This window comes from Amborella trichopoda, chromosome 12, assembly GCF_054954075.1.
Source record: "Amborella trichopoda isolate Santa Cruz 75 chromosome 12, AtrichopodaSantaCruz75HAP2 v2.0, whole genome shotgun sequence".
Classification (NCBI taxonomy): domain Eukaryota; kingdom Viridiplantae; phylum Streptophyta; class Magnoliopsida; order Amborellales; family Amborellaceae; genus Amborella; species Amborella trichopoda.
This window is the reverse complement of record NC_142347.1, coordinates 344,953-361,244: the sequence shown is the minus strand read 5'-3', so window position 1 is coordinate 361,244 and position 16,292 is coordinate 344,953. Positions and strand designations below refer to the sequence as shown.

Below are 16,292 nucleotides of genomic sequence, written 5' to 3'. Positions count from 1 at the left end.
TAAAAAATTATTTCAAATTTTTTTATAAGATAAATATATGTAATATAATAGTATACATTTAATCTAAATTTTTCTATTTTTTTCAAATTTCTTAAATTTTTTTAAATATTTTTGTTTTTTTAAAAATAAAAAATTATTTGACCGATTAAAACTGTTAATCGTCGCGATTAGTCTGATTCAAGTTCAAACCACTCCCAACTTCAAAAACCCGTTAACCGTTTCGGTTCGATCATGCGAACATTGCTCTCTTGACCTCATATGCGGCTATGCGCTTTCCCATTTTTTTCCGCTCCTCCCTCTTTTCCCCCCGTACTTCGTACGCTTTCCCCACTCGTTATATTATACGCTTCCTGCGATTGACCGTTACGTCCCGACCTGAGCGGCGTGGCGTGGCGTGGCGTGGGTCCCACCCATTCATCGTTATTTCCCAAGACCCCTCCGCTTCCCTCCCCTCCCCTCCCCTCCCCTCCCCTCCTCTCCACACCAAAACTAAGCCACACATTCTCAAACTTTCTCACAAAGATAAATAAGGAAAATTCTTTGGTGAGCAGCCGATTCACTTGTAGATGTGTGAGCCCTCTTAAAAATCCATCTTAAATATGGGTTTTAGATCTAAAAGTTTGATATTTGTTAATCTAAGCTATCGTGGTTATTATGTATATAGTAAAATGGAAAAGTTTATACAGAGCCGAGGCTCTTAACAATCAAATTTGAGTCTATATCAAAAATTTCACTAAAAGACGTCGTTTTGTTGCTCAAATATCTTCAAATTGATCATCTCGACATCAAGAGGTATAGACATGAGAAATAAATGGATTTTAAGTTTTAAAAATAGTGCATTTTGTGACTTATTTTTAGACCGTCCATTTTCAAGATTTTCAAGTTTGCATAGATCTATCGATCTACATTGTTTTTTAAGCTTTAAACTTTATAAACATAAATAAAAAATATATTTTAAGGCTATCACCACGATTTTCAGTATTGAAACTACATTACCGCACCCATAGTAAAAATGCCTCTTTTTTTTTTTTGACGTCCATCTCTAGCATGGATGTGTGATGGACGAATAGACATACCTGATTTGGTGAGTTGGCTGACTTACCAAATATGTGTCTAATAAATAATTCTATATAATTCATAATTCTATATGGATAGTATGAAGCCATACGATAAAAATAAAAAGATGCACCTCAAAATCCTACCAGAAAATATATGCCCAAGGATGCACCGCAAAATCCTACCAAAAAATATATGAGCAGACTTCACGATCCATATGATGCAATATAAGTCTAGTTATTCCTTTGATGAAATTTGAAACTAGATCTGATGAGCTATGAATATTTGACAATAGATGGCGTAGAAAACATCTTACAAGATGCGAATACTTTTACAGCTCTAATATTTCAATTCTTTAATCATAGAGATTTATATCAACGATTTCATTTCCCCACCCCCCCCCCCCCCCCCCCCCCCCCCTTTTTTTTTTTTTACCCCATAATAATTTTTTCCCCTTGAACTGATGCATTTCGACAATAATTTTTTTATTAATAAACAATAAAATTTAAAAAAAGTGAGATTAGATGTCAACCTTATATTATTGAAATAAGGTGCACGTCAAAACTATGTAAAAAATGCAGTTTGGATGTTGCAAAGCTTCGCGGTGATATAAAAAATCTGTTGTTGCTTCCAATTATGAAATTTAAAATTTTTGAAGTAGTGACAATCAAGCAAATCTATAAACGTTAAAAAATCTTGAAAATAAACAGTATAAATAATGTATTAGAAGATTAACTATTTTTAGCATTAAAAATTCTTTTTTTTTCCATGTCAATAAGTAATTGAGGTGGAGATGATTGACTTGAAGGTTTTCGAGCCTAAAAAACCCATGTGTAGTGTAGTGGGGTTTTTAGGTGCACCTTACTTGTAATTGAAACCTTATAAAAAAATTTCGAAATTTGGGTGAGGAGAAAAAGATAAATAAACGAAAACTTTGCGGTCTCTCTCTTCTCGTGATATTTTGTAATTGAATAGGGGAAGAAGCATCCCCCGTCACCCGAAAAGGACGCCACGGTCGACCGTTACAAGACTGCCACGTCGCCACATGGCCCACCCACACGCTCAGTATCCTCACTCCACGTGTCACAACCGTGTCGTGTTCCCCATACCCCTTGGGCCTTTAATAATAAAAAAAAATCCCATTAAAGAAGGAAGAAAAGAGGGGAAAACAATCCCCTCCCAAAACCGCTGGTTTATTTGAGGCGGTATAAAAGCAGTAAGTTGTAACCATTAGCTACAGAACCTGCAATGACTACTCCCATGGAGGAGAGTTTAGAGAGAGAGAGAGAGAGAGAAAGAGAAGAGAAGATGAGAGAGAAAGAGTGCAGTCTTTGCGGTGACATTGGCTTCTCGAAAGAACTTCTTCCATGCCGGAAATGCGGTTTCCGCTTCCAACACACGTATTTCTCTCTCTTGTTTCTCACTGTACAGAGAAAAATTTGCTTAAAATTGGTTTGTATGTAGAGAGAGAAAGTGGATCAAAGAGGGATGTTGTGTGTGTTGCAGGTATTGCAGCCGGCTGTACCCCAATATACAACCGGAGACGTGGCGGTGCGAGTGGTGCATCCACGAAGAAGAGAAACAGCAGCACAAAACGATTCACAAGACTAACATCGGCAACAACCCAAAAGTGTTTGAGTTCCTTATTGAGATTGCTCAGTCCTTGCCTTCTCAACAGCAGCGACAAGGAGTGGCAGCAGCGAAAGGGGGAGAGGAGAAGCCGCGGACGCCTCGCGGCGGCAGTAAAGGAGTGGATCAGCAGAGATCGTCGGCTTCGTTGAGGGGCCCTTCTTCCTCGAGGGGCTTTTCCCCATCCTCCGCCACCGGGCATCTGAGAAAGCAGCAGCAGCGGTGGAGAAAGCAGCTGAACTGCAACTCCTCGTCCTCATCGAAAGTCATAGGCCGAAGATACAAGCTCCTCGCCGATGTTCTCTGCTAGGATTATTCGCTCATGCGATCAATCACAGTCTTGTAAATGGAATTTCTCTTTTTGTCTGTTGTTTTTAAGATTTGGGCATTTGCTTTCTTTTGCCCTTTCTCCTTGTATGTAAATCCGGTGTAGGTTCCATGTAATTTCCCCATCAAACAAACGAGCAACGTTTTCTTTTGGATCTCGGAAAACACTGCATCTTCGTCCTCTTAATCTCTACATCGATCCGTGGATCAGTCTTTTGATTTTCTAGAGAGAGAAAGAAATGGTATCGACAAGCTTCCTGCTTTTCAAGAGAGAGAGAGATGAAATATTTCAGCAATCTCGAGAGAGAGATGATGCATATTTTAGCAAAATCGAAGTTCTAGGCCCCCCGTGCTATTGTTTATTGGTGCCCTCTTCTGTTCATTCAATATGAAACTCAAAACTTTTCATTTCATTTCATGGTTCCTACTTTTCTCGACCTTAATTTTCTTTTTTTTTTTTTTTTAAGAAAAAGATAGGGAGTGCCTTTGTAAAGAGAGAGAGAAACCTGTTTGCAATATCTCTTTTTAGAGGAGAAGAAGACGAAACGCAAAGAGCGTTTCTTTCCTTTATTTTTGTTCTCTGATTTTCTCTCTCATAACTTGTTTTTAAGAGGTGGTAAAGAGAAGAAATTTGTTAAATAAAGCAGAACGCACTTAGTTTGTCCCTTTCACTTAAGATAAAAGCTAGAGAGAGAATAATGATGGTCTAGAACTCACCCCGTTCATGCATCCATCTTCTCTCTCTTCAATCCTTTTCGGCTTTTTTTTTTTTGAGAGAATTAAGATATTGGTTTTAAGAGAGAGAAAGAGGGGGTATTGGCTTCATTATTTCATAATAAGCAGAGGGTATAAGAGTTGAGAAGGAATTTCATGAGTAACCATTTTTCAATTCAATTTTCATGCTTATCTCATCTCTCTCTCTCTCTCTCTCTCTCTCTGGATGGATCCGTTACCACAACGTACTCGTGATATATTTTTGGGATAGGGCGTCCACCACCACGCAAGCGTAAACACGTTCTCTTTCTCTCTCTCTATTAGCTTCTTAGATAGTTGTCCCTCTCTTTTTTTTTTTTTCGTTTTTCTTTCACAAACACCCCATGTCATCCTCTGCTGTTACATGATCCTCTGTATTGTTATATCATGCAGTGTCCTCTTCTCTGAGTTTTTCTCCATCTCTTTCCCTCTCCTAACTAAATCCCCCTCGTGTTTGTTTCCTGCTTATCTCATGCACACAGACATACGTCTCTTTGTCTTCCATTCGTTCATTAGTTTTAGAGAGAGAGAGAGAGAGTTAAATAGTTTTACTCATTTCTCTCGTGTAGTATCTCTTATTTCTCCTCCTCCAATCTTTTTAGAGAGAGAGAGTTAAATAGTTTTACTCATTTCTCTCGTGTAGTATCTCTTATTTCTCCTCCTCCAATCTCTCTATTTGTCTCTCTTCTTCGTTAGATCTCTCACATGCGTTTACGTATCACTCTTCCTCACATGTCTCTGTGTGTGGCGTCTACTCCTGAATCTCACTCTTCCTCACATCTCACATGTGGTGTCTACTGCATCTCACACTTGCTCATACGTCTGTGTGTGGTGTAGGATTACTTATACGCCTCTCACTCTTCATTATCATCTTTCTTCTCTTAATTATCATCTTTCCTCTCATGCAGTTGCGTCAGTCTGCAGCTCTCTTTCTCTCTCTTGTTATCGATCAACACTCTCTCTCTAGGGCCAAGTTTTTTTTTTTATTTTGTCGAGCCACGTAAATTCTGTTACCGTGATCGAGGAAGTTTGCTGCGCCTTAAATCAATATCCTCTCTGAACAATGAGCGGCCAAATCAGTTTCTCTCTCTAAAAACAATGGGGAAGTAGGCTTGTCCATATTAGGTTTGACTGTTGGGATGGTGAGTTGTGCAGTGGAGGATAGGAATTGGCCTTGTACTCTGCTCCTCCTACTACTATCGTACTCTCTCTCTCTCTATCCTTTTGAGTCTTTTTACATTGCCCTGAATCTGCAGGACAGTACGATAAATCTATCAGCACCGCAGGATTTTGCTGTCCTCTCTCTTTTCCTCTCTAAATGATCAGTGACGCCAAATTGTCTCTCTCTTTCACCCATTTCATATTATTCTCTCTTTCTCTCTCTAGACTAACATTTGGCAGGTCGAGAAGGTGGAATGTCTCCGTTTTGGACAGTACGTGATGTGTCATGACTCCAACCTTCTGCCTGCGCCTTCCCCTTTCTGCACGGTGCAGTGTTCCCGTTTGGTTGTTGAATAAGGAACACTGAGACAGAGTAAAAATATCTTAGAGAGAGAGAGAGAGAAAGAGCAACGAATGGTAGAGAGAAAAAGGGAACCGTGGTTAATATGTAGAGAATTTGAGAGACGAAGAAACAAACAACTTCCACTGACCACTGCTACTGCTACTACTGCTACACCTAGTAGTGGACATCGATTTTCTCGCTCTAGTGTAGAGAGAGAGAGAGAGAGGGAATTTGTTCGAATTCAGACTTTAGAGAGAGAAAATGGGGTATATCGCCCCCACCAAAGCTAATAATGTTGGACTGACTTTTGGGCCGCTGCAAGCCCACCAGCTTTTTGTGACCACAGCGTCCGTATCATAGTAAAAAACGAAGTTACCCCCCATTTCCAGTAAAAAACGAAGTTACCCCCCCCCCCCCGCCATTTCCTTCCTTTTTAACACAGCATGGGACATTAGTATTTTACCACGCCCATCTCTCTCTCTCTCTCGTCTTTACTTAAATTCTTTATCCGCGAGAAGAATAAAGCGGTTGCTTCAAGAGACAGAAAAAAGTCATTTAGAGAGAGAGAATTGTAGTACGATTAGTTGAGTTGAGCGATTACCGGGATTGGGGCTGTGGGGTCGTCGTGGTAGACCCACACCCTCATCATCATCACTTTCTGGTTTTTATTTCCATACTCTCCATTTTAGCCACTACATTGTTTCTATTTTTTGTACCCCAATACGCTAGTTTAGTATGTCGTGGTTTTCATTCACACTAGTTTATTAATATTTAAAAATAAATAAAATAATTTTTAAAATATTAAAAAAAAAATGGAAAAATATACTATGAGACATTTTATCTATAATATAAAGTAGGCATAACTCGTATTTACTGTTATATGTGAAATTGGATGGTAACATTTATCTAATGTTCAAACTCAAACTTTAAACAAAAATTTTTCAAAGTTTATGATGCATCTAAGTTATCAGATTTCATATCGGATGATTGTAAGTAACGGTGACTTTTTGAATCAAAAGTAAATAGTCTCGTTATATACAATCCCAAAAGAATGTAGGGGAGTGTTTTCTTCACTGAATTATCGACAACATAAACCCAGCAATTACTATCTACCATTGGAGAGGTTGTGGTTTCTACAAAAGAAAGCTTTATATGCTTCTCTTACTGCATAAAACTTTGTGCTTCTCGTATCCAATTGTCCATTCTGAATGGATGGTTGAGATGACTTTGATCGCAATATTACTTACATTTCTACCATATTTTATTTTTAATTTTTTCTACAAACTATTTTTTACACCAAATTTTGGACGTCCACTTTTCTCCTAAAGTCACACTTGTGAAAAAATATATATAAAAAAATAATAATCTCAATAAAATAAAATAACCCAAACACCTTTAAAAGTTTCAAGAGGTATTTTGATCATTATATTTTATTTAAAAAATTATTTTTAATATTATTTTTAAGTGTGCTCTATTGAAATAATGACACATATCGAATTTTATATTCACATAATTTGCATAAAAAAATTAAAATAAAATATTCTAAGATGTCACATCTAGATCAAACAATCAACCGCTCAATTGATCTAAATATTGGACAGCTAGATGGGGAAGCATATATCTTCTTTGAAAGTATTGGACGGCTGGACGGGGGAGGCATATATCTTGTATGAAAGTATAGAAACCTTTCCCTTCAACAAAATTTCGGTCAAATATCTTGTATGAAAGTATAGAAACCTTTCCCTTCAACAAAATTTCCATCAAATAAAAGCAACAAGATGAAATAAATGAGAGAGTTGCGAGGGAAGATGTAATTTTTCTCTTGGTGGATTTTTTTAGAGAGAGAAAGAATGAGGGAGAATCAACATGGATCTGATACTATACTAGGTGCCCCACCAAAGATCGTCCATGTATTGTGAATACTTTGCGTCTGAGATTAGAGTAACAGATAGCGATTGATACCGGCTTGAAGGAGCAGAACTTGTACCCCACGCTTTTCTTATTTTTCCTTTCCCTTTGTCTTCTTGTATAGGAATGGAGAGTTAGAGAGAGAAAGAAGGCAGTATGTCGTTTTCTGTGGGTTAGAATTTAGAGAGAGAAAGAGAGAATAGTTTTGTAGTGGGCAACAGAGACCATGCCTCCCTTTCCTTTCCTCTCTGGGCCTCTTCCCCCTTTTTTCACTTTCACAGTTTCTCTCTCCTCCTCTCCTACCCATTTATATTTCATGCATCAAATTCTACCTACCATCAAAACAAACGCCAATGGGATCCCCATTTTCTCTCTCTCTCATCTTTTTCCTTTTTCAAAGATCCCCCCTTTTTTGCCTTCCCCCATTAAATGTAAAGGAATTCATAGGCTGCCTTGGTTTAAGGTCGGGGAAGTGGTATACCTCTTTCCTTTACATGAAGATGGGGTATGCAAGGGGTGACAATGGACCCCGATCTGACCTGATGGGTTCATTTTTTGGACCCATACCTAGACTCGGATTGGGTTTACTCCTCTGGGTTTGAGTCTAAAATCGGCACTCATATTATTTTTTCAGGTCCATGTCCTTGGCATGCAACAAATATTTCCACTTAAAATGCTCTCTCATGTGGCATTCTTAATTTTATCATCGAGAAGTCACTTGCTTGACTTTAAAACTGTATTTGAAAACTCCAAGGTACTCGGGCCTTGGCCAAGTCAAGTCACTCAGGCATGTCCCAAGTCTTGTACATGCCAAAAAAAATAACCTTAGAAAAAATGAATGCAACGAATAAAATAAAGGTAGTAAGAGTACAACAAAAACAAAAGTAAACTTAGAAGTCCACATAAGCTTTAAAAAGTATAGAAAAAACATATCTAAAAATTGTGATTTACAAATGGGGAGATCTCTTTTTTTTAAAAAAAAAACGGTATGGTTTGCATAGGATTGCAACTTTAAGGACTCAAAATAAGGGGCACCTCCAAACTTTGTCATGAGATGTAATTTTTACGGCAAAAATATTAATTCCATAACATTTCCTTATTGTTTATTTTAACATTAAAATTAACATTAGAGCAATGTAGACTTTGATGATGATGATAATAATATTTATTATTATTATTATTATTATTATTTCACCCCATGAAACCTTGAATCAAAGAAAATTTTAATGGCATCGTCTTTGGAGAAGGTCTCACACTTGAAATATAATGGGCATTTTCTGAATAGGGGTGGCGACGAGTCAGATCAGGCTAGACCCAAAAAAATGATATAGGACCCCGACCCGAACCCAAAATTTAAAATATCTATGTATTTAACTATATCTAAATATATTTCATTATTAGGGCCCCGAAAAATATTACCAGACCTGGACCCAAATAGTATTTGAGTCCGAGATATAGACCCGGATATGACCCGCTAGATCCAATTTTTAAATCTATACCGAGATCCAGATCAAATCTACCCTGGGGTCCAAGGTAGGGTTCGAATCCATTATCACCCCTACTTCGACAAGAGTAGCAAAAGTCAAATATAAAGCAATAGAACATGGAGCTAGTATGATCGCACGAGGATGGTCTCCTCGCGAGTAACGACAAACAAAGGAGAAGGCCCCGTCCATTTTGTCTCAATGCCGGATGAGATGCCTCCCTTCTTTCTACCAAAATGTTCTACTCTTGTGGGAGTAGAATGTTCATTTACTCCTTCAGATAAAACTCTATCTAGAAGTAATTGTAGGACTCTCAAATTTAAGGATGTAGCTCAATCTGTAGATTAGCTTCAATAATAAATCTCCTAATTGTATCTTCTATGCCTATGAAAAAAATAATATATCTGGATTGAAAAGAGATCATCCAATTTTTAGATAATAAGATCCAAGTATTAAAAACCTCAAATTTCAAATTGTTTTGAGAATAATCATCTAGTAATTCTCAAGTGGTTTTTAAAATTTTAGATTGAAAAAACCCCCAAGTAGGTCTCCTGACTGAGGGAGTTTAAGTAAACTATGCTCCTGAGGGAACATGCTCATTGTGTGAGTGAAAGAATGACAAACATGTATTTTTCATGTCTTTGAGAGTGAAGAGAATGACAAAAAAAAAAATTGCAGACCAGGGGTGATGTCCTTGGGAAATGGGGGACCTTCTATTTCTTTTTCTTGATATATTAATAGTGGGAATAGAGGGTGGGATGTGGAAACGAGGAGCTATTGTAGTCATTGTTTACTTTCAATAGTATTCTACGCTTTTGTCATCATCTATCTCTGAAGGGCTGTAAATGGGCTCGCCCATACCCTAACTACTAGGTCTAAGTTAGACATAGATCCCACATATTGGGTCAAGTCGGGTTCAGAAATAAATGGAAATTTATGAAAATATATCGCACTTTTCAACTATTTTCACATTTTACCATTTGCTATTATTTTGAGTCAAAATCATATGTATTTTGATGGGCATTTTGAAATTAAATCAACAGATATAGTTAAATATTAAAATAATTGATATCTTAAATGTATTTTGATAATTTTCTAGAATTAAAAGATATAAAAAAAATCAAATATTTATAACTAATATGTATTTCGGTTAGGTTGACCTCGACCCTCAGCATACCTAATAGGGTCCAAGACGTGACCAAGACGCAACCAAATTGGGTCAAGGCCAGGTGGACCTAGGCCCTCTTCGTTGGATCGTCTTGGTTCAAACCCAGACCCAAGTCGAGTCGAACAAGTCCATGGGTCGTCGCAACCTATTTACCGCCCCTAAGTCTCTTCTTCGGGAAGATGGGAGTGTCTCTTTCTCTCTCCTCTTTACAACATACATGAATTCATTATTAACTAAATGTGAAATTCTCTAGTTGTTTGATGCGATCATCGCTGATAAAATTTGGAGAACATAAAATAAAATCCTTTTTGGTGAAAGAAAGTTATAATCATCCTGAGCTGTTAGATATGAAATCTAATAGTTAAAGGTGTGCTATTAACTGAATTATTTTCTTCAAACCTTATGAGCCCCATTTAATCCTCCGACCTCAAATATGAATCTTATGACAAATTGGGAAATCTTTAGATGAAAGATAAATAGTCTTCAATCATACAATGACAAATGATTTAAGTGGTGGAAAGATCCACCATCCACACCGTGGATGTGGAACAAAGGCATGGCTGAGATATGGTTTCATCTTAAGGGAAGACAGGTCATTTTTTCATATGTCAGCACAAGAACTCTCATGCTGATGCTCTAGCACCACTTTTGTTTAAAAATATTGGTTTCTATATTAGCTTCCCTAAAACGACGACTTAAAGAAGCATTGAAAATTTCAAGAAGATCTTTAATTTCTATAAGTCTCATAGGATCATTATTTTTTCTATAATCAAGGGGATTAATTTCCATTGAGGTTGGTTTAGTATCCCCTTTGAGATCGAGTATGTAGAGTCCCTTTTAACTATAATCCTCCTCACATCTGAAAAGGAAGAAGAGATAAACCGTAAACCCTGTATAAGAGCCCTAACCAGACAACCATCAGGTCCTAAAAAAGAAACGCCGATAAGAGTCCCCTATAATCTATAACAAGATCGCCGATAGCCCTTCGCTAGATTACCTTAAGAGCTACCATCAAATCTTAATTTGAATGAATCCTTCAGAGGAAGCTTTTAAATCGTTACTCGGTTCGGAATAACATAACCTGCAACTTTGGAGAAATTAAGGATAAGCTAGTCCTTCGAAATAAATTTACAATCTTTATTCATGGAAACACAATAAACCACTAGAGCTAGGATATTAGCTACTCCTCGTCATCTAATTAAGATTAGATGACTATGGATCTCTAGACATATATAAATTATAGATAAAAATATAGAATAAGATCATCTACCTTATATACAAAATATCATAACATGTGTTTAATTTACTCGCGCGTGCTAGCTTGGACTCGCCCGAGTATCCTCTAGTTGAATGTTCAACTCAAGGATCTTAAAAAACATTCAAAAAAATTATAAAAAACACAAAAGAATTGTTTGTAACTTTTTATGTTCTCTATCATTTGGGCAATGATTGGAAAGTGCTTTGGCTGTGAATTCTTATTTTTATATTTTCATTTTTTTTAGTTATTTCTAAGATACCTCTGTCACAAATTGATTTTTTTCAAAATCTATTTTTCTCTATTTTTTAAACCTCACTTAGATGTGTCTTGTTACATATATTTTTCTTTTTTTAGATTTTTTGTATTTTTTTTAACACTCTTTGGCTTGCCCCAAGTCGGGCCCAATTACTCGGACTTGGGCTGAGTGCTCAGCCCGAGTCGATCATTCAAACACTGGTCATAAATACCCCTAGCTTTTAAATGTGAAATCAGATAGGGCATGTACTGAAGTACAAGAAATTTTTTTGAAGCTTTCTATAAGGAAATGACACAGCACACCAATAATTCAATTTTAGATCTAACGGCTTCGGGTATTTGTGATCTCCATGTATTAAAAATTTACAATCTTATTCCTAAATTATATGTTTGTGGATAATTTTATCCTCTTTAGCGGAGACTATTCCTCGTAATTATTCTTTTTTCCCACCATTATAATTATATAGATGAATGCACCTTGAGATACTACCAAAGTTCAGAAAGGGGATCCGATTTTGCTGGCCCCATCTGATCTTCTTTCACTTTGGATTGGAGTAATATCACTTGTTTATTAAGGTGATGATGGCAAAGCATGTACCCATTTTCTATACAATGGATTGGATATTCACACTTATCCCACACCCACCTTTCAATGAACAATATTCAAACACACATGATATCCCATCTCAACTCATTTTCACCACTTCTTTTTCTATGTTTGACCGTGGAATATATATATGTCTTGGCACGAGGTGAGTGACTCCAAGGTGTCCACTCAATGTCTCTTAACTCGTCTCGGGCCTTGGATTTGGCCCGGAGTGGGCTCGGCCCAGTAGTGTACAAGGCAAAAGGTCTTAAAATTAAAAAGATATTAAAAAAATGCAACAAAAATTGTAAAAGTGAAACAAAATCAAAGGCGACGCCCAAAAAAAAAAAATGTATAGCACGTGGATTTAGAAAAAATTGGTTTAGTGGAGGAGATATTTTAGAAAATCCAGAGGAAAATATAAAAATATAGCATATGACAAGAAAATTTCACAACTCATTATATAACAACATCTATATAGTTTTTATACATTGATTCCATTTTTATATATTTTAATTTTTTTTATATATATTTTTCGAAGTGGCCCTAGTTGGACTAGATTACTTAGCCTGGCAAGAAGCCGGATCCTAGTAACTCAGTCGTGACCCTAGCCCGGTCCTAGTCCCCATAGGTCCAACCTAGGCCCGACACTACAATGATTGGGCCAAAATGACTAGACCCAAGCCTAGCCCTATCAAGGCCGAGCCTGGCCAAATAAAATCAAAAAAAGAAAAACAAAAGAAAAAAGACAAAAAAAAGAAAGAGAGGGCCAAACTAGGCATGCCTTGTCCCAAGCCCGGCTCGACCCTACCCTCAGGTCGTGGTTGCATGGTCCTATCCTGCCCCCAGTGTTCGCAAAATCGAACCGGAACGGTTAACCGGACATGGGCTTGGAAGCAGCTTAACCAGCCCAACCGATATATCGGCCGATCGAACCACTCTAACAGGGCAAGCCCCAGACGGTTAAAAAAGTGTTGAAAAAATTTAAAAAGATAAAAAAAAAAATCTACTAAAATATGAAAAGCATATAAAAAATGATTAAAACGGAACACACTCAAAATGAAATTGAAAATTAATGAAAAAATAAATTAAAGAAGTAAGTTCGTGGTCCTACGTAGAAGTCAGGACCACAAGCCCAGCGCTCGGAGTTGGCGGCTTGAATCAGAGTCGCCGGTGTAAAGGAGCGTCCTGTTGTCTGTCGGAGAGCTGAGTCAGAGACACTCACTGTCAAATATGGATCAGAGTCCGAGATTGGGCCTTCGAGGCGATATGGACCATGATGGACTAAGATACTTAGGGTGGTCCTTAGCTTAGTGTTTTTTGAGCTTTTAAGGTTTATGTGAGCCTGAGATGAGTGGGCCGAGCTTGTTGTAGTAGCAGTGGAACCTAGGAAGTCCAGGGCTAGGTCTAGGTCGAAATTAAGCCCCTCGATCATCCGCGACCAAAGGTTACTTGCAGAACGTGGGGAGGTACACACTAATGACAACCGTTTTGGGACATCTTTAGGATGTTTTGGGCGGCTTTGGGGGCTGTGCAATGAGGTTCCTCATGTGCATAATAAAGTTATTGACAAAGTTTATATAAGGATGCAACCTTATAACATAAAACTACATATGCACTTCAAAAATCCAAATCCATCCGACAAGGTAGTTTTAATATTGAAAAACCTTTTGATTGATCATCTCGACATTGAGATGTATGACCATGAAAAATAAAAAGATTTTAAGTCTTAAAAATAGTGCATTTTACAACATATTATCTACACTGTCCATTTTCAAGATTTTCATATGTTTATAGATCTACTTGATTTTAATCATTTTTAAAATTCAAAATTTTATAATTAGATATAAAAATAGATTTTGAGATAATCCTAAAAACATCTTACATCAAAATTATATACCATGATAAAATTTGAAGGGAAGCATACTGAAAATTCTAGGCAAAACAAGCTTTGCGAGTGGGCATAATTCGCTTGTGAATTGACCTTATTTGCAGTGGAATGTGAATTAACCCATGTCGCAGAGGGATCAAAATAGAATTTTTATAAACAAAGTTGTCCGCAGCATAACTTCTAATGTGTGTACCGGATTTGAGCAATTACTATAGCGTTGGAAAGCTTATGACCTCCTCTGCAACTTGAAATCTAACTTGAACCAATTTGACTGAGTTTTGAGGGGTCTAAAAGGCTTTGACTTTAGGGCTTCGGTTTTTAGGGTTATGGGTGTCAGAATTGTATTAGGATTGGTTTTCTATGTTTCTTAGGTTTGGAGATGTCTAGGATGAGGTGGGTCTAAAGTTTAGGATTTAGTTCACACGAAAGTGACTAGGTTAAGGTCCCTATGTTTCAGGGTTTTTGGTTTTCCTGGATTTCCCTGAGTGGGGAAAGGCGTGTTTACAATTGCTCCCATTAATTGCTCATGTTGTACACTTTGGATGAGATGAGTGGTAAAGAGGAAGACATCTGAAGCGTTTCAGTCAGTGAAAATCATAGTTGAACTAAGCCTTTTTGAAACATAGTAGTCACTTGGGTGTTTGACAGCAGTTGTTCAGGTATGCCAGTGGTCTTAGGGACCTAGAGAAGAGCTTAGCCCAGTCGTGGGGCAATCGTTGAGAGCTCCATGGTTGATTGGTATGTTGTCATCCTGGTATCATCTTTCATATAAACAAAGTTTGCCAGCTAAGTAAATGCCAAGTCGCCTTCCACCCCTGATGTTCCTAGGGTTGAGGCTATAGGTTGGCGCAGTTGGAAGGTCAGAGAAATACAATATTTGCCTTGTTTACATGGGCTGAGGCTTTGGTTGGCATGATTTGAACTGTAGACACACCTTTCCCACTTGAGAGAATTCTAGGAAATCAAAAGCCCTTGAAACTATAGGGACCTTAACCTAGTCACTTTCTTGGGACATAAAACCTGGACTTTAGACCTACCTATACCTCATTTTAATCATCCTCAACATCCTTGAACCTAAGAAACACAAGAAACCAACCTGTATCTAATTCTGATATTTATAACTCTGAAGACCGATACCTCAAAGTCCAAGCTTTTTAGACCCCTCAAAACTTAATCAAATTGGTCAAAATTGGATTTTCAATTGTAGATGAGGTCGTGAGCTTTCCCATGGCTCAAGAATAACTCAAATCTGATATGTGGTTAAGAAGTTATGAATTTTGTTCATAAAAAATCCATTTTGGTCCCTCTGCGACATGGGTTAATTTGCGGTCCAATCACACACATATTTGATCTGTAGACTTGCAAGTAATTCTCTTATATTTTCATCTAATCACTGGAGTAATTGATCTCATCGACCCATATGCTCCATAATTCAGTCGCTTTGATCTGCTGGTGGGATCAATCGGCTCTTATACCATTTGATACAGAAAAGATAGAAAAGAATAAATAAAATAATCTCATACCTCCCAAAAAATATTATAAAAATAAAATAAACTTTTTCAAATAACCCAATATTTGTATCTGCATCACATACCTTGTAATAAAGCATTTAGCCCCACAACATTTGCAGTTACTTTCCCCCAAGGCCCCCGAGAAATAAAGCAAAATATTACCTCTATGATATCTAAACAATCCACTAATTCCTCGTCTTTCAGGATTACCTAATAAATTACCATCAAAATTAAGTTTGATTGAGTTAGCCACATGTTTGGTTTATGGTTAAATAAACATACAATTCCAAAAAATTGAAGATGATCTGTTCCTTGGATCTTCAAAAATCCTTGGATTCCTCTCCCTGCAGATGTACCACATAATACTACCCAACTAAGCTCTCCAAATGATTCTTCCGATCTTTGTATCCCCGGGACCACTGATGTAACATGCTAGTCAAATAGGGAGGGATTTGTTAGAGTTTTTAGTTGGAGGAAGCATGGGTATTTCAAAGTACTAATATTTTTTTCTTCTTCTTGTGTATGTATTTGTATTTTAAAAATTGGCAAGTAGACTTTAGAATTGGATTAAAAATATTTTTTTATTGTTGTTTGTTGAATGATTTACAATTTCTAAACTTTATTTAAACATTTTAAACTTTATACATTTTGTTTACATTATATTTTTTTTATTTTTCAAGTTTGCTGAATTGGTTGAGTCGAGTTAGCTTGGATGGTTCAAACTCAAAACTGGTGCGTGACGGGTTCAATCGGCTTGACCCTAGTTTGATATTTTAAAATGTGATATTTGTTAAGTCATTTAGGAAGTTTGTAGGCCTAAAGTAAGAATTTGAGAATATTACATAAATCCTCCTGCCTTGAATTTTCTCCTTATAGATTGCATAATATTTTTTTATACACGCCATAAACCCTGTTATTATTTTTTAAAAGGTATTGTATATTATGAGATCATTTATTTTCAG

General features: G+C 37.0%; 1 non-coding gene across 1 annotated transcript; it reads left to right on the top strand.

The window, feature by feature from the left end:
- Window positions 1-2,401: 2,401 nt before the first annotated feature.
- LOC18427434 (uncharacterized) lies at window positions 2,402-3,177 on the top strand. The gene is made up of 2 exons (XR_016046509.1): window positions 2,402-2,456; window positions 2,563-3,177. It is a non-coding gene; the product is annotated as an uncharacterized LOC18427434 (transcript).
- The last annotated feature ends 13,115 nt before the right edge of the window (window positions 3,178-16,292 follow it).